This window comes from Macrobrachium nipponense, chromosome 2 (assembly GCF_015104395.2).
Source record: "Macrobrachium nipponense isolate FS-2020 chromosome 2, ASM1510439v2, whole genome shotgun sequence".
Lineage (NCBI taxonomy): Eukaryota > Metazoa > Arthropoda > Malacostraca > Decapoda > Palaemonidae > Macrobrachium > Macrobrachium nipponense.
Genome location: NC_087201.1, coordinates 52,594,825 through 52,614,824, shown reverse-complemented (window position 1 = coordinate 52,614,824; position 20,000 = coordinate 52,594,825). Strand labels below are relative to the sequence as shown.

Sequence of the window (20,000 nt, the reverse complement as noted above, 5' to 3'; positions counted from 1 at the left end):
TGCTGAGGGACTGGATTCTAGTGGCGAGTCCTTCTTCTTATATCGTGATGATGCGGGCTCACCTTCCCAGGAACCAATGAAAACCCGACCTGCCGGAGAGGTGCTTTGACCATACTCAAGAGCCCGCATCATCACGATATAAGAAGGACTCGCCACTGGAACCCTACGGGCTGCTCTTGAGCAAGAGCCCGTGCTGGCATAAAGCCAGCTTAATCTTAAACAACAACAACACTGGAATTCAGTCCCTCAGCAGTCATCGCTTGATAATGTCCTGTGGATCAGGAAGAAACGTCGCGTTAGAGAGAGAGAGAGAGAGAGAGAGAGAGAGAGAGAGAGAGAGAGAGAGAGAGATTTGTATAAGCAATAATAAATCAAATGACTCAACCGAATTTTACCATGCCCTTGGTGCGTTGCTCGCCAGTCTAAGCAACAACGAGAAAGCCGTCATCAGAAAGATAGAGAAGACTCTCTACAAGATTAATAGTGCCGAAGCAGCAGTCATTTTTAACAAAAAATAATAATAATAATAATGATAAAAATAATAATAATAAAACTCAAAGGGGTACCGAAGGAGATAAGAAATCACTCTCTTTATAAGGCCGAATTAAACAGAAATGGTTTCTCTTTTCAGAATATTTTTCGGACCAACGTCCACAACCAATCGCCCTTTCCGAACCGTTGAAAAACACGTTGCTCAGCGTGTTGTAAGGAAGGATACAGGCGGAAAACGATCACTAATACGTCTGTGCTTTCCCTAAGTTTAGGTTCCATGTGGACAACTTTGTAACTGTGTCTGCTTTTTTACCTGTGATGAGCTATCATTTGGTGATTATATATATATATATATATATATATATATATATATATATATATATATATATATATATATATATATATCAAATGATAGCCCATCCCAAGCAGAGAAGAGGTAAAAAAGGAAAAACACCTACATTTTTCCTGAGCTAATCCATTTCCCCTCGACACAACACTATTTCCGAAATGTTTTTCGAGCGAAATTAAAATCGCAACAATTAGAAAATTGCAGTATCTGTAAAGGGAGGTTAATACGAACTTTGTTTTTACAGATATGTGTCCGTGCAGTTTTGCAGAAGCTGCATATCAAGCAATTAATGAAGCCTAAGACACGCGACCATTACATATCTCCTAAGTAAAACTGCGCTCGCAATTTTACAAGATGCCTAAGCGATCTACCATTCCACTGCTACTGCACGTGATGACAAGGACAGAACCCTGCATGCAGCTCTGCCATAAGGCGACGACGACCCACTGCCCCTGGAAAACAAGCTGGAGAATCTTCTTTCTAATCGTCATTTACTTCAGACCATTAATGAACACGACGACACTCAAGATGGCACACTCCACAGACCTACGAACCACTTTCGAGAAATGATATACCGTATGCAAAGGATTCTCTCTCTCTCTCTCTCTCTCTCTCTCTCTCTCTCTCTCTCTCTCTCTCTCTCTCTCTCTCTCTCTCAACACGCAAGTCTTGCTAATGAGATTTCTCATGTTCTACTCTCATGCGGGGACGGAGCAAGATGGGTTCGCCCGGCTAAAAGAGAGAACGATGTACCACCGCAGTTGCCAGAAGGCTGTGGTGGGTAGCATCTAGGATGAGAAAAAATTAAGTATATCTTAGTTTTGTCAAACCACTGAGCTGATGAACAGCTCTCCTAGGTCTGGCCCGAAGGATTAGATATTTTTACGTGGCTAGAAACCAATTCGTTACCCAGCAACGGGACCTACAGTTTATAGTGGGTTCGGAACCTCATAACAAGAAATCAATTTCTAATCACCAGAAACAAATTCCTCTGATTCCACGTTGGCAGAACGGGGAAAAGAACTCGGGACTACCGATTTGGTAGGCGAGCACTCGTCCAACGAGGAACTGGCATCTAGGATGGGATGAAATGAAGAAGATAGATAAAAGAAAATGACAGACATGAGCGATCATTTCTTCGCCAACCTCTATACACACAGAATTAGAAACAGGAGGAACAAGACATTCCAAACCTTTCTCTCTCTCTCTCTCTCTCTCTCTCTCTCTCTCTCTCTCTCTCTCTCTCTCTCTCCAGGTTCCAAAACATCGATCCTACCTAAAAATTCTTTCGTAGTTCTTATTAACACCCGGTGATATAAATAACGAAGTCAAACAGGGATTATAGTCATCATGGGAGACGACATGCAATCTTTATTTCCTAGACGTTTCGTGCCTGTTTGGAATTCGCGAAGATTTACGATCAAGTTAGGCTTTGCCAAACAACAGGACTTCATTACGAATGACAAAAATTGCGGGATTTAAAAAAATTATTATTTCCATTTTGTCTAACATTTTGGTGCATGTTGCATCAACAAACACACAGACACACACAAACACACACGCATTATATATATATATATATATATATATATATATATATATATATATACATATATATATATATATACATATATATATATATATATATATATATATATATATATATACATATATATACATATATATAAATATAAAGGTAATGCCACTGAAGAAAATGAAAAAACGAGAAATATCTAGGCAGTTCTCGTTTTTTTCATTTTCTTCAGTGGAATTACCTTTATTTATATATATATTCACGTTTTATATATTTCGTGATCAAGTTATATATATATATATATATATATATATATATATATATATATATATATAATATATATATATAATATATATATGGGTTTATTTCAAAATTTGCTGATAAAAAAAATAAGAGTTTAATACTACTGATTAGACATGAAAATCCTGTGGATTAAACATCTCACAAACTGCAGCACAAATGCAAGTCATACAAGCACTGTGAAGCGTCAAAAATACTTTAATGCTTAACGCTTTACAGGTACAAATGCACAAATACTCCGCATCCCCAATTTTAAAGAGAGAGAGAGAGAGAGAGAGAGAGAGAGAGAGAGAGAGAGAGAGAGAGAGAGAGAGAGAGAGATCCACTTCCGGTCATCTATCCCAAACCCCACCTGCTCTTGAATTCAAGGGCCACCATCCAGCGGAATTTCGCTGTGTGAAGCTGTAAAATAATCAAATAATCAGGCCGTTCGTTCAGCCACCACATGTGGTTCCTGGAATGTCCTGCCACGGCCAAAGTGGCAACACATAAACTAACAGGCGTAATTAATTAAAAACTAATATCACGAACAATCGTCTAGGCAAATCAGAATATCAATAATATACTTTTTTTTTTAAACACAATTCACATCCTGCGATGGCCGTTTACATCCTGGGAGTTCAAGGCTTCCTCGCGGTACAGAAAAGATTCAGAGGTTTAAAATTAGATAAAGAACAAAACTCCAGGTGCTGCTGGAAGCACACAAAGGGTGTTTTTGTGCTGGCTGGTAATAGTATGCGTTGCGTGCTTGGCTGCGCTAGTCTGAGTCTGTCTACATAAACACGCAAACCCATATTTATACATATTGTGTTTGGAGTACTCTCTCTCTCTCTCTCTCTCTCTGTCTGTCTGTCTGTCTCTCTCTTTACATATATACATACTTATCTAATATATATATATATATATATATATATATATATATATATATATAATATATATAGGTATATTATATATATAAAACAGAACCATCGCCAGCTTAGCGGTGACCCCAGGCATTACCTAAGGGCATACTATATCCCGCCGTATATTTCGCTAATGCAACTTCTTCTGTCATTCACTATTTGATAAGTTCTTGATAAGGGTGGAAGTTAGTCCAACGAAATATAGGCCTTAGCTTTAAACCAGAGTGTTTTAATGGGCCTTTTATTCTTGAGACGTATCCTGTTTACCAGAATTTATTTACATATTATATATATATGTATGTATGTATAACACACATGGATAGACCTTTGAACAGTTTTTAGCTCCTGTAAAAGATGAATAACATGATTCTAAGTACAAATTACCTAAAAATTCTGCATAACATATTCATAGTCCCCAAAATACAACTATTACAACTGACAGCTGACCTGAAAGAATTTGGTGCACGTGGCAGTGTCTCATAATTACGAGAGAGAGAGAGAGAATTATATATACTCGTACTGTTGACACTTATTTATGCTTAAGTGAATTAATAACATTCGCATGAGAAAATAGTATAAAGGCTAAATTTAATTAATATGTACATTAAAACATTCAATAATTTTATGCAATAATAAGTATGTAACATTGTATAAAATGAAACAAAAGGAAGGGAAAAAAAAGATGCTATCAGCGTACAAGTTACATGTGTGTGTGTGTGTGTGTGTGTACGAATTGACTTACACAAATATGTGGCCGATCCTTTGATCCTTTGTTACAAAAATATGAATAAAAAACAACACTAACCCCAAGGATTTCTCTCTCTCTCTCTCTCTCTCTCTCTGTGTGTGTGAGCACAAAAAGGCGGATGCTGAATTCCTTGAGGTAACAAGTAAAAACATCAAACATTCAAAACATCGTCAGCTCATCGCTCTTACATTATTCATATTTTGATCTATTTATAGCCGAAAGTCAACATGCACGAGGCTAAGAAAAAATGCGTGAGCAGGAATGGCATAAAAAAAAAAAAGGGATATGAGAAAAGTTTCAAAACATTATACAAAAATAACGGAATAATAAACTTTACAAAGCTTGAAAGCACAAACATGAGAGTCCGACAAAGACCAAGAGATGAGTGGATACGAGAGTATCCAAGGAATGACCACAGTATCAACATAAAAAGTATAAAAAAAGATGATGATTTAAAGAATTGAAAAGTTTCATAGGCTTCGACGACACCAACTGCACCTTATTGCTCCACCGACAATCTTATTTCAACGAACCACCTCTGCGCTCATCAAAGAGAGCCGCAGTTCGGCTGCATCGAATGTGAATATCATAAATTTATTATCAGTAGCGAGAAGTTCGAGGCTTTCAACTACTAGCTCAGGAGGACTGTCGATGACTCATGCAACGACTTCCTGATTGGGATTGAAAGATTTGTCAAATCTCGAAAGGCCGTGACAAGAAATCTTGACAATTATAGTGAATTATTGTTAGCAAAAGCGTTTTCTGTAAAATGATCGAATGCTCTCTGGCCTTTTCCGCCTGGATCCCATCGTGTGCCTAACTTATAAGGTAAGAGGATCCTTGAGGAGCCGATTACTTGTGTTACGTCACCAGCAGCGGTCAGAGGAGGCTTAATAAAACATCCTTGAGCCTTCCTTCACTGCCTCCCATCGCTACTTCAACTTTGTACTTCTTTCTTTTCTCGGTTTTATCTGACCAAGCTAAACCATTTGTCTATCCCAGGATAAAACCCAATAAGAAAAAGGAAGAACGGTGGGGTTTAACCTAGTGCGAAGAGATAAACCCGCCTCTTGAGTCAAGAAAAACAGAAGCAGAGGGAGAGTTCCAAAGAACGAACCTGAATATGTAGAATTGACTGAAGCCATGAAGGGAAGCGACTTTTCGAAAGAAAGGAAGAGTTTTGAGAGAGAAGCTTATTTTGGCTCATTGATCGAACGACTGAAATAGAACCTGCTGAAAACAGAGGTGGACAAATCGAGGCGGCAGACAGAACTGAATCACCCTGAATTGGAGATGAATGCTCCATAACAGACGAACAAGTCCGGCATAAAACTTAAGTAAACAAACGCCTTCTACCAAATACATTTCATTTTCTACAGGCAGATGTAGCATCCTGAAATAACTGGTCTATCAGAGGCAATTTTCAAGCAATCTGAAAAGCAACTAAAATAATGGCAAAAATAACAGAATCGAAATAAAGAGACTACTTTAGGGATTTAAGTGATGTCGTTTACGCGTTTCCTTACAAACTGAACTGGCAGACGCGACTTCCTCTTGAGCGAATCACTTCCTCGTCCTTTTACTCCCAGAACACCACCAACACCACCTGTTGTAGGGAGATCCCGCCAGATCTCCCGACAGGCAGGCAGCCCACCGCCGCCTTCCGACTGGCACCACCCAACGATCTTCAACCCCCAATCCCCCCTACCGAAAAAAAATGCGACAGGCGCGCGCACGTACACGGACAACACACACAAACATACACGCAAAACCCTTCCTTCTAGGTGTACGTAACACGGCAAATCGTACACGAAATTTTCTCCACAAGGATAACGACTCCACTTCCATATACAGTGATAACTGTTTCTTCCGACGTGTCAGAAGAAAAGTCAAGAATAGTCACAACAAAACTGCCATGGGAAGAAAATACGCATTCTCTGCTCAAGCCTTTGCATTTTAAATAGTTGCTCTTAGATACAAACAAATTAAATCCTTGCCAACGTCACTATACTCTACTCAATGTCAAAAGCCTTAGTAGCAAATGCCTACGAATTGTTATTCCCAGCCAACGGATGAAGGTAACACTGCAGAACTTACAACGCATCTTGCAAGTTACTCTCCTGTTCCAAGAGTTTATTTTTACCCCGATTTGCAGATAAAATAAAATAAAACAAAGATGCAAATTAAAAAAATACTTGTTTCAAAGTCACTTCTCACATACGCATCCGAACAAGTACTATTATGTGCAAAAGGAATACAATACATAATTCAATACATTTCTCAACAAATATCAACTTACATACCTGGGTTCTATAATATCGAACTGGGATTTTTCAATACCCGAGTAAAAACATAAAAGTTACATGACACACATATCCTGCTAACCACAGTAATAAGAGCCGGCAGCAACAACAACAACAAACACACACACACACACAAACCTTTTTTTCGCAGAATTCTCTAAGATCTGGGAATTGGTTTAATGGCGAGGAGACCACGGATGTTGTCACTGGCAAAATCAAAACATGACTAGACAAAAAGGGGGAAAAGGAAACGCCTTACATTCTGAACGCGAATGGTTGACCACTATAAGGTCATCAACCACGAAGGTGATTTGAGGTCTTCATTAGACAGGCCTCTCATGGTCTTCAATAAAGAATAACAGTGTGTCGAAGATCCTCCCAAACACGAGACAACGACACAATACAGGGAAGAATGAGGCCCTAATTAAGCTGAAGGAGATGTTAGAAAGTTTTTCCTAGCTACATTTGATGCCGCCATAGCTGGCCATTTCCCCTTCTCGTGGTTCTGTTCATTTCTGAGATCTTCACGCTTATCGAGCCATAACGACCTTCAAATCCATTTTTGTTCTTTCCATACATAAGCATAAATAAGCAGAGATTCCTATCCTAACTAATCATCATCTTTTCCTTTTCAGTTGACCTTGCGAGTACCTTTCAGTCTCACTTTAAAGTTGTGTTATTCTATTTATTCTGGTACCTGAAGAGCAAACCCCGTTTCCTAGAGGCTGGTTCAGCTGGGACTTAGATGTCATACTTCTATGACAGGTTATTGTTGACTTCAGGGATAATTATTGGAGGATGTGGGATTAACATATAAAGGGAAAGGGAGGAAATTAGTCTGACAAATACTGAGTTTCGTCTCCCCAATCAAAATAAAGTTCTCATACCTCCTTAAGTGGAATAACGCAACTTTAAGTGAGACTAAAAGATACTTGCAAGGTCAACTGAAAAGGAAAAGATGAGGATTAGTTAGGATTAGCATCTCTGCTTATATATGGGAAGAACAAAAATGGATTTGAAGGTCGTTATGGAGCGATAAGCGTTAAAATCTCAGAAACGAAGAGAACACGAGAAGGGAAAGTGGCAGATATGGCGGTATCAAATGTAGCTACGACAGACTTTAGTATGACTAATTGAAATGTGTCTGCAGATGCGTGAAGCCACAGGAAGTAAGTTTCGCTGCGGGATCTTCGATGCGCGCGATAGGCGAGTGACATACATTTGAGGTTTACAAAAGTTCCTGATACGTTACCATAGGAGAAGGTAGGATTTTATCACCGTTTGAACTTCCTTCATGGAATCCATATCGACTATATACAAAACAAAACAAGTAAAAAATGCGCCGAAATTTCTTCTGTGCAATCGTTTTCTGTACGGCGTATAAAAAAAAGTATATCTTAGTTTAAAACAAGACCACTGAGCTGACTGACAGCTTTCCTAGGGCTGGCCCGAAGGATTAGATAATTTTACGTGGCTAGGAACCACTTGGTTCCCTAGCAACGGGACCTAAAGCTTATAGCTTATAATATTGTATGAGCAGTGGCCCATGAAACTTTCAGCCACGTGTCGGCGGTGCTCTGTCCTGTAGCGTTCCCAGACGCACGACCATGGCTAACCTACCTTAAATCAAATAAAGACTACGGAGGCTAGAGGGCTGCAATTTGGTATGTTTGATGTCTGGAGGGTGGATGACCAACACATCAATTGCAGCCCTCTAGCCTCAGTAGTTTTAAAGATCTGAGGCCGGACAGAAAAAGTTCGAAAGGACAGACAAATTGCCATCTCAGTAGTTTTCTTTTATAGAAAACTAAAATGGAACTGCTCTCTGTTTTATAATTTGGAAGAATCTGAATCCCACTTGATAAGATTTCCTTCATTCATTTCCTCAGGAATTTCGGGGCTTCCAGTGGAGAGCAGATCCACATATATTACGAATTTTTGCAATATCAAGAATTGGTGAACTGAATCAATATATTCTATGAATTACCCTAAAAAGCCATATAAGCTTAAAATTACATCATCACCATCAGTTTTATTTCAATTGTAGTCTAAATAGAAAAGTATTTAAAAGAAGTATGTACCCATGACCTGAAATAAATTCTTATTCGCCTTCACGGCGTAATAAAGCTAGTATTAACTTCCATAATCTAACTTCCAACGATTTATTTAACATGTCTAATAATTATCAAGAAAGTTGCGCTACAATTGCTAAGAAATCAGGTAGTCAGAGGGTCATTGCGTTTATAGAGGTACGCAAAATAAAGATGATTAACAATACATAATACAGTCATACACGTACACACACACATATAACATATGGTCGAAAAATCTTTATCCTTGTAGTAAAAACTGCTTTTTCTAAACGTTCTTAGCACCGTGTTTCCACCCCTTTTTTCGAGTAATGGTTAAATGGCCCAAATAAACTCGAATGAATCAGTGCATCGTAATTCACCAGATCATGAGATTCTTCGATCAAAATAGCTAACAGTTTGCCAAGCTAACCCCAACATACAACTACATGAAGCTACGTTCCAAAGTGGAGGGGCAAATTAATGAACATCTGGAAGTATTATCCCACCGAATTTCGTCATACGAATAAACATAGCAACATAACACACAAAATTAAAATAATTCAGTGACATTTCCAGTCATCTACTTTTACTGCTACCAGACACTGATATCTCCAGATGGTAAGTTGCACGTCAAAATGGGCAGCCGCTTGAAGTCTTCTCGGAATCATTTGATATCTCAGCGAGTGGGATCTGTCGAAATCTGATGACATCATCACTTCAGGTATGATACGGTTATTAATGAAGTCAGACTGCAGACGAGACTCGAAGGTAGGAAGATAAGGAGGAAGAAAACATCGCGGAGTATGATCCAGGCCTTTAGGGCAGCTGAAACAGGATATGGTCAGAAGCTGGTCGTTACTGGAATATGAAGGGGGGGGGGCGCACCCACGAACCACTAATGGGGATAAAAAGATGTCGCGCACCTGACTAAAATGGATGTAAAAGTTAAGTATATTTTAGTTTTACCAGACCATTGAATTGATTAACAGCTCCCCTAGGGCTGGCTCGAAGGATTAGATATTTTTACATGGCTAAAAACCAGTTGGTTACTTAGCAACGGGACCTACGGCTTATTGTAGGATCGGCGAACCACATCGAGGAATGAATTTCTATCACCAGAAATAAAGACCTCTGATTATGCGTTGGCAGAGCGGGGGTGTGGGGGGAGAGAGAGAGAGAGAGAGAACCGAACCCGGACCCTGGGATCGGTAGTCGAAAAATGGAGGGGTAAAAAAAGGAGGTGGGGGGGAAGGTCGGGGTTCACGCTACAGCCACTTGAAACTAAAAATTGGAAACTAAATTGACTCACGTGTCTTATCGCTGACACAAAGGATGACTCCACCTTGCATGACACCAGAGGGAAAACTACGAACCTTCACTCTGTAAAGTTGAGTGAAAATTTGTTCAAAACGGGAAGGGTGGGGGTGGGGGTGCAGCATTTTAAAAGTTATAATGCGAAATCTTAAAAAATGGAGAAAACAACTGTGGATATTCGCGAAGTAAATGGTAAGGGAAAGGAGAAAGGAAGTTCACCGCACTTTACTCGAAGGAATTTGACGTCATTGAATAATTACCACGAAACTTTTAGAAACTAAATCTTAATTAGACCAATAGATTAATGAATGCGAAGATCGAGGACAGAGCTTCAGGGGAGAGAGAGAGAGAGAGAGAGAGAGAGAGAGAGAGAGAGAGAGAGAGAGAGAGAGAGAGAGAGAGCCTCAACCTTGGTCAAAATATAGACAGGAAACAACTCAAGAAAGTAGTCTCATCAAGGCGAATACATTCAATGAAGTCGCCAATTTCACCCTTACGTGGTGAAGGTATTACAATGACCTGACAAACCATTGCAGTCTGCACGAGATACTTCTACACGAGATCAATAAAATCCCCGCCAATATGCAGACTTAAAAAAGAAATAAAAAGTCTATTGCGCACAGCATAAACAACTGGCCTTGCCTCCTCCCCCACGAATCTGTGTAATAAAATCCTGATTTTAATTGCAGGAGTAATAAAATATGATCGTGAGTAAGCTCTGACAATAATATCATCTGCATCATTTTACATGATACTAAGCAAGAGACTAAAGCAAGTCCGGAACTCGTGCGCAGTGGCAGTAAATGGGCCGTAAAATCCCTGTCTTTGTGACAAGATAATCCTGGGTAAACAAAAAGCCCGAATTTTCCAGGGACGAAAGATTATACGCAGTACTGGCGATCTTTGGATGATTTTTTTTTTCATAACGCTAAACAAATAACCTCATTCATAACTTTATACCTGGATGATTTTCCTTATTCCACCTGTTTCTGGCATCCTATCAAAATGTAATATAAATCCTATATAAAATACGAAGACAAAGGATACTGCGACAAACTGTATAATGTGTCAGATACGGTAAGATAGATCACTCTTCATGATATTCACTAACCTATATCTCACCATTCTGCTGCATCTGCAGGGCCAAAAGAAGGCACAGACATAACTATGACAGTTAAAGTAGATATAATATAGCACCACATACTTACGGAGACAAACAGTTCAAAACTTTTACAAAAACAGTGAACTAATAAATTTGAATTGTCATTTACACTTAAATCAATCGTGCCCGAGACAAAAATAGTAACGATAACAGTGAAAAAGACAACACTAACGCGAGTGATGACTTCTATTTCTGCAATATGAAGAGAGTACTACAAAACAAACGCGCGCACACGCCCACCGAGGATCATAAAAACGAGACATGGCCTAGCAATAAAAGTTATTATCCAACGGGGCTCCAAAAGCGGTCCTCCGGAGATACTGCGAAGCTTCGCGGCAACGAACGACCACAAACAACAACAGTATCTACAGAATCATCGTCATCTTTCTGACTATGATGAATGGTAGTACTACAAACACTACCTGTGAGTGCCGAGACGTTGGACTTCGAGAACAATAAAACAAGAGCAAGAGTCGAAAAGTTTGGACATCCTTCGACAACCAACTGCCTATTATTATCAGTTTAGAACTTAAGACACCTTTCCAATACACGGATACCACGCACTGGCCAAGTTGGAAAAGCATAACATGATTTATGAGAGAGAGAGAGAGAGAGAGAGAGAGAGAGAGAGAGAGAGAGAGAGAGAGAGAGAGAGAGAGGCTTCGTCATCAGCATCAGCCAAAGGAAGGTCAACCCAGAGGTCAAACGGGGGATCAAGGTTAAGCATCTAACGTAACAACTTCCCTATTTCCAATTCTCTTGGAAAGCTGAACTTGTTATGTGAGAGATAGGTCGTGATTTTCGACATTCCACGACTATTCACGTTAACTCACTGATGGTCAAGCACCAGCAGTTCAAATGAGAAAATGGCCCAAAACAAGGAGATGGCAACACAAACCTCCTGAGAGAATTGGTGATGGTACTGTACTGTACCAGGTATAAAAATGAGAATCCAAGGCTGTACACAAATGAACAGTGTTACAGAATTATTTACGGAAACGTGTATATGTACAAACACGCGTCCACGACAGAGCAAAAAATAAAAAAAAACATACATAATACAATTTCCATGTCTCTTCCTCCCATAAAATTAGTTTAAAATATTTACTCGTGTGTGCACACTATATGTGTAGGGAATGAGAAAGGACGTCACTAGAGATAGCTACTGGGTAAAACCATATTTTATTAACGCCAACTCGCTCGATGATGAAATTCAGTCACTAAGAAGTTGTTTAGCCGAGTGAAAAAAGTAGTAAATCATTACAAGCGACGTAACGTAAACAATAGAAAAAAAATAAAGGCTTGAAAATCCGTTACCTCCTGCCAATAGGCACATATTCCTCAGATAGTGAAGTCAGAGTAATACTGAGTACCACATCTCACAACAATTCAACTATAGCCTCTTTTAAACAGACAATGAAGCACTGGAATCATTAAAATAAACTATCTACCTTGACTAACTATATATATATATATATATATATATAGATATATATATATATATATATATATATATATATATTTATTTATTGTGTGTGTGTGTGTGTGTGTGGTGTGTGTGAGAAGAGAGAGAGAGAGAGAGCGAGAGAGAGAGAGAGAGAGAGAGAGAGAGAGAGAGAGAGAGAGAGAGAGAGAGAGAGAGAGAGAGAGAGAGGCTGAATCCAGCAAAGATGTCTTCTTTTTCACCACATCCTCTTTGATTGTTTAGAGCTTCCAGTTTGATGATGCTATAAAAGATTAGTACTGTTGGGGTATGTGGGTGACACAAAATAGCTAGAGAATGAGAGTTCCTTTCTTCTAGATGCAGTATTGTTAGGACTGTTGGAGCTTTCTATTGACATGGGATGGGTAATGGGTGTAAGAGAGTAATTTTCTGTGGCCATTGATAATAGGGGAGAATCTTTTTGTGCTGATGACGATGGTTGGGCATAGTCTGGGTGTGCAGGTTCTCTGCCACATATGTTGTTTCTTTGTCTGAAGACACCGAGAGAACCTCATGGGTAAATTTGGTGAAGAACCACTACTGAAATTTTAGGGTCTACTTCCCAGCATATAATTACGAGCATTCTCAAACAGTCCATCCAATGATGTCGCAAAACATCTTGAAACTAAAGCATTTGCAGTTTCTGCATCCTCTGTCAAAACTTATTCTGCTGCATGTCCCTGATTGATCACCATCAGTGCTGCATGTTCCTGGTTGATCACCATCAATGCTGCATGTCCGTCCCTGCTTCATAACCATTTGATCAAATTGGCTCAGGAGTAGCTTGGCAGCCTCTTTCATGTCTACAATCTCAAGCTCTAAGTTCTGCTACAGTGGTTTTCCAGATGTTCTCAGCTAAAAAGAATTACACATGAAATTGTGAATCCTTTCAGACCCCATCTACCGCCACATTGTATTTATTCAATTTTATTCATATAACCTTTTCCACTCACCCGTCAGGGATGAGACTGTGCCTCTTCCAAACCAACAACCATCACATAGCTCTGGTCAGTGGCTGTGGTCTTTGATGCCTTTGACTATGAAATACTTCATATTTAGCGATATCAGAAGTATACTTTGTTTGAAAATTGAATAGCATATGTGATGGTTGTTGGTTTGGAAGAAGCACAGTCTCATCCCTGACGGGTGAGTGGAGAAGGATGCATGGGTAGAGTTGCATCATTCAATGTGGAGGTAGATGGGGTCTGAATGCATTCACAATTTCATATGTAATTCTTTTTAGCTGAGAATATCTGGAAGACCACTGTAGCAAAACTTAGAGCTTGAGATTGTAGACATGGAAGAGGCCGCCAAGCTACTCCTGAGCCAATTTGATCAAATGGTTAAAGTAGTTGATGGTTATGAAGCAGGGACGGACATGCAGCATTGATGGTGATCAACCAGGAATGTGCAGCATTGATGGTGATCAACCAAGAACAAGCAGCACTGATGGTGATCAATCAGGGACATGCAGCAGAATAAGTTTTGACAGAGAATGCAGAAACTGCAAATGCTTTAGTTTCAAGATGTTTTGCGACATCATAGGATGGACTGTTTGAGAATGCTCGTAATTATATGCTGGGAAGTAGACCCTAAAATTTCAGTAGTGGTTCTTCACCAAATTTACCCATGAGGTTCTCTCGGTGTCTTCAGACAAAGAAACAACATATGTGGCAGAGAATCTGCACACCCAGACTATGCCCAACCATCATCATCAGCACAAAAAACTTATCCCCTATTATCAATGGCCACAGAAAATTACTCTCTTACACCCATTACCCATCCCATGCCAATAGAAAGCTCCCACAGTCCTAACAATACTGCATCCAGAAGAAAAGAACTCTCATTCTCTAGCTATTTTGTGACGCCCACAAACCCCAACAGTACTAATCTTTTATAGCATCATCAAACTGGAAGCTCTAAGAAACAATCAAAGAGGATGTGGGGAAATAGTCGACATCTTTGCTAGATTCACAATGAATATGGTGAGCACCGTTTAGTACACTTTGAAAATTTTCTTATTTCTAAACATTTTGTGTGCATCTACTCTAAATCAATATATTGTGTCTGGCCAATTTGTTTCACACTATGAAACAGGATATTCAATCATATTCGATCCCAAAAAACATCACTTATACTGGTCAAGGACTACTTTTCAGCTTTCGGTTATATAGCTGGTCATGACAGGTTTCAACCCAGTAGCATACCCAGGACTATCTGTATATCCATAACATCATCATCCACTGCTCAAGACTTTGTTCTACTGTATCACTGAAGTTTTTCCATTCACTAGCAAGTTTTCAGATTGCTGTCACCCTGTGCCAAGAACCCATGTACTACAACAGTTCTTGTTCCTTGCTTTCAAGTCGCTAATAAATCACCTACCAACCATCCTCATCTGAGGCTTTGCACTGGGTTTGTAAGTTACAACCTCTGTTCACTTGTTGGCAATTCATACATGGTTTCCTTCTTTGCCAACTCAAATGCTGCTGGATGGTCAACGTAACTGTCCTTGGCATTCTTATCTGCACTCTTTTATATCAACCTTAGTCTTCTAAGATTCAAGGATGAGTGTCACACATTTAATTTCAGCCCCTCAACCTTGATCAGCATCCTATATGCAAATAAGGCATGTGTTACTGTGCTAGCAGTTATCAGATGAACATACAAAAGACCTTTGTATTAATTGAATCCCTTGAAGCACTGAGCCTTTAGGCAGCGAAATAAAAATTTCTTTCTGCTTATACCTTCAATTTTTTCATATACAATGTAGGTACTGAAACTCACAAGCTGTAGAATATGGTATCAACCTTTAAAGTACTGCTTTCCAATTTTGGTCACCAACATATAGAAGTCTAGAGAGAATACAAAATGACAAATTTTTTAATCAATTTGTATTTTTCATAGCTAACAAACCTGAGGTCTTAACAATAAGATAAGTCCTCTAGCGCTAGCTGGAAACCGGCAAAACAATAAAAGACTGTGAAAACAAGGAATCTGTGGCATCTGGCAACTCCTGCATATACAAGGTAGATGTTTGGTTTTGATCAAAGGACAAGGGTCCTCAGCAAATTGTTACACTGAAAAAGTGGTCTACAAGTATTTTTAGAATAAAATTAATTTTTTTCCTAAATGAGCTCTAATAGCTGCAAATCAATATTACTGTACTGTTATATTGTGTTAAATAAAAAAAAAACCCTGATAGTATCAGACTTTTACCCTAAGAAGATCTTCATTCCCTTGAGTCTTCTCCAGCAGCTGTAACAATAACAGGAAATCTGGAAAATCTTTATAGTAACCCAGAAGAATCTGTTCTTTTCACAGTAAAACTTCATCATATAGTAAAGCTAATTCACTGCAAGACACCAATGTACTAAATTTAAAATTGACCTAAATTGAATATGCCCTTAAAACTATAACCTCAACAGACTGTAAACCTTTGTAAGCAACCCCATATATTGGTATTAAAGCATGGACAATAACGCCAGGGTCACACATTTGCAATTCAAGGATGCAGCGCATAACAGCTGAAAATTTGCAAATTACAACATCATTACGACCAAATCGCCAACAATCGCCATGAATCATTACTGAGTCGCTGAGTTTGGCACTACGCGCCAAGTGATGTAGGATCTTTGAGAATTCTAAAACATACACAGTCTGGGTACCGCCAACTGTCATGTGTTGTCATGTCACTGCACAATATGCAATGGTGTTGCCATTTCTCATAATTAGATTGTGCAAATTGTAACTTGCAATTGTGACATCCACCATCCAATATAACATCCGCCATCACTTGGTGCTCGTTGCCAACCTGTGCATCAATAATTCATGGCTATTGTTGGCAATTTGGTTGTTACATTACAATTACCAAATTTTCAGCTGTAACGCATTGCGCATCCTTGGATGACAGATGTGTGACAGAACTACTGACAATTTCTTTTTTGCGGCCCCAGGCACACAAATGATGGAGATGACTGCCAAAACCAGCCATACGATGTGCGTGTCCTTGAATCACAAATGTATAAGTGAGCCTTAAGTTGTTTTCTAGTTAAAAATTTGACTGCCTTTTTAATGAACTTATGTATATGTACTATTATCCTTGAAGAATGTAAAGAAAAACTAAAAAAAAATAAACATGTATGTACTCTATGATGTACTGTTACCAAACTGACTGCTAAATTCATGCCTTATCAGGAATGATTGATGATAGCTGAACATCATATTTTCAACATTTTTTAGCTTTCACGTGATTTTATATTGTACATTACTTTATATTATTTTAATCATTTTAACATTTTTTGCAGTTTGGCACCTTTTTTAATTGACATAGCTATTTAGAATTTGTTGCTGACCTACATAAAGATGTACAAAAAGCAAAAAAAAAAAAAAATTATATATAAGCTGGCTTTGACTAACTACCACTAACCATCTAAAACAGCCCAATTTTTAAAATTATACATAATCAACACTACTCTATAATACAGTTAATATTTTTTTTATTCTAAAAAATAAAACTGAAATGGCTCATGACAGAGGGGTAGTGTATTTTTTAAACTGCTGTGAGTACAAGAGGATTGCAAACCACTGCCATCATTGTACTATACCATATTTAGGACACTTACAGTGTGCTTTTTTCAGCCAATATAAATTGTGCACAATGTTATTTTCAGCTTCCCTTCAGCATTTACATGTGATGGTATCAACCTTTTACTTCATCTAAAACCTTTCATCTCTTTCTACATATATGTCTAACTTCTTTACCCTCACTTTACTCAATTTCCATTTTTTTTTTTTTTTTAGGGTGAGCTGTATAAGAGCCTCAAAAGGATTGTGATCTCATTCAACTAAATTATAGGTTAATAAAAACAAAGAGCGTTCCCATATGCCAAACTGCAAAACTATAAGCAAGATTTGCCAGTTCTTTCTTATTTCTGTACTACATTTATAGTATTAATTTGTTTTCTGTAATAAACAGACAGCAAGCAGTTTTCTAATTGGTCTAAATATTTTAAATTCCTTATCGCTACTTCATGCTCATAATGATTTGTGCTTAACCTGCAGTTCCCTTTTGGATACTGTTAAATACCCATGATCTCTGAGTAAGACACCTAATTGGTATATGCAAAAAAATTTAGAGACTTTCACACACAAATATAAAAGTCCTTGGTTATATGAAAACATTCACTCACGAAAACAAACTATACCAGTCACTCACAAAAACAAACTATAACAGACAAACAAAACAGGGACACACTGAAGAAAGCTTTCAAAAACCCAGTGAAATGGCCGATCATAATAAAAGCAGCTATTACACCACCACAAAAAAGATATAACTATATTAATATTTAAAGCAACCATATGTGTATAATCTTTTCTTTTCATATAAAGAATATCATAATTCATATTACTTTATGCTGCTTATGTATACACATTATACAGATCAGGTGGTTCTGATTAGTCTATACAAACATATGGGGGGGGGTAGCTAAACTATCTTTTGTGCAGCATAACTCCATGCATTTTTATGCAAGAACAATCTAGGATAACTAATAACCTAGATGCATGTTAGGTATGTCATCATTAGTTAGCTCAGCCTTTGTCTTGCCTATAAAATCAGGTACTCAGTTTATGTCATATAGTATATATTTTGCCTGGGATAAGCTACCAACCCCGCATCAAAATAACTATGCTACTCAACACCAATCCCACTGGCTTCATTACTTCATGCTATAAACTATCATAAAATAACCAAAGATAGCATAAGCCTGGCCTATTTTGCATAGCTTTAAGCTTAAAACAGGCTACCTACCCTACCCAAAGTATTAAACACTAGGCAGGTAATGGACCTAGGCTTAGCTCAGCTAGTCTAGGCAGACTTACATTAAAACGACCTGGCCAACAAAACTGATCATAATAAACCTGATGCATTGTGAGGCCTACCTAACAACCACGCTCTAGCCTTTAGGGTATTAGGCTAAACTTCGGGTTGGTCTTCAAGCTACGAATGAGGCTTAGGTTACTCACCACACACTAATCCTACAACGTTCAGGGTTCTTGATATTTGCCAGCGAGCGTAACATCCATCAACCAGTCTCGAAGCATAACACAAAAGGCCAGTTGCAGTGAAAATGTTTCAGAGGCCCCAGCCCCTTGTCTCTTTAGTCCTCATGCCCTAACGTGAAGCAGGGGACTAACTAAACATGATTTCGCATCAGCCCCAAATGCACATCTCACAACACACATAGTTACCAGTTTATTCACAAATTAACACATTAATGCGACGTAAACAGTTACAGGTAAAGCAAGACGATACGAGGAATTCTTCTCTCTTCCACTCTCACTTTTATATCATTTGTTCTAAGTAATATCGCCTTTATCATAGCACATAAATCACAGACAGCATTAAAATATTTAAATCTTCTATATTGGTGCTGTGGCAACTTTTTGGAGGGGTCAGCAGTGAGGAATGAGAAGGGTCGAGGGAAGAGGAAGGATAGGTAGTTAACCTTGAACACAAACACGACAGCTTTTCACCTCCATTGTTGACACTTCCAAAGTCCACGTGTTACAATTAGATGGCCCTTTGTAGTATGCTTCTCAGACTAAACAGGGGTTATCAACAATGTTTTTCTTTAATGGCGCATTTACTCTGCTTAAGAAACTTTTAACTTTCATTTGCATATGTTTGCTTCAATGAGCTTTTTCTCTGTGTACAGTATGAGATTGTCTAGACTGTAATGGATGCTTGTGAACACCAAGGGGCGAAATTTATTCATTTTGACCGTTGTCAGGCAATACCTGTCTAGTATTTTATAAAAGCATTTGATAAACAGTAAAGTGTGTATCATCAACAAACCCCACTCAATAACGATGAAACTGAACCACGAGTAATTGGAATGACCTAGGTGGAATCCATGTCACAAAACTATTTTCATCCCATTTCAAACGATATCGAGCTCTGTATGTCAACCACTCGGTCACTGGACAAATATCCTTTTTTTTTTTTAAGTATAACTACGCTTTGCTAATTAAATATTAATTTTGTTCTTATTTAGTGGTTACTCGTTCGAATCGCATGTGATTGCATGTGCTGTATTCAATAATAGCTCGGTTGTTAAGAGCACATGAATATGTTGCGAAAATAGACTTTTCAATGGTCTGTGACCCCTTTGAATGATAAAAATTTTTCTTCTGTACTCGATTCTTAGGAGAGTTCCTTGTAATAAAGTTTCATTTGTTTTTTATTCTTTCGGTATAAAACCTCTTGTTAACTATAAAACGTAACCTTCACTCTCTGAGTAACAGTATTTCAGTACTTTCATAACCTTATTTGCGACA

General features: G+C 38.4%; 1 protein-coding gene across 1 annotated transcript in view; it reads right to left on the bottom strand.

Moving 5' to 3' along the window:
• Positions 1-19,208, bottom strand: part of LOC135220577 (kelch-like protein 5) — a 162,703-nt gene extending 143,495 nt beyond the window's left edge. The window contains exon 1 of the mRNA XM_064257825.1: positions 18,687-19,208. The gene's annotated coding sequence lies outside the window, so the exon portion shown is untranslated. The remainder of the gene's footprint in view (positions 1-18,686) is intronic.
• Positions 19,209-20,000: the final 792 nt, after the last annotated feature.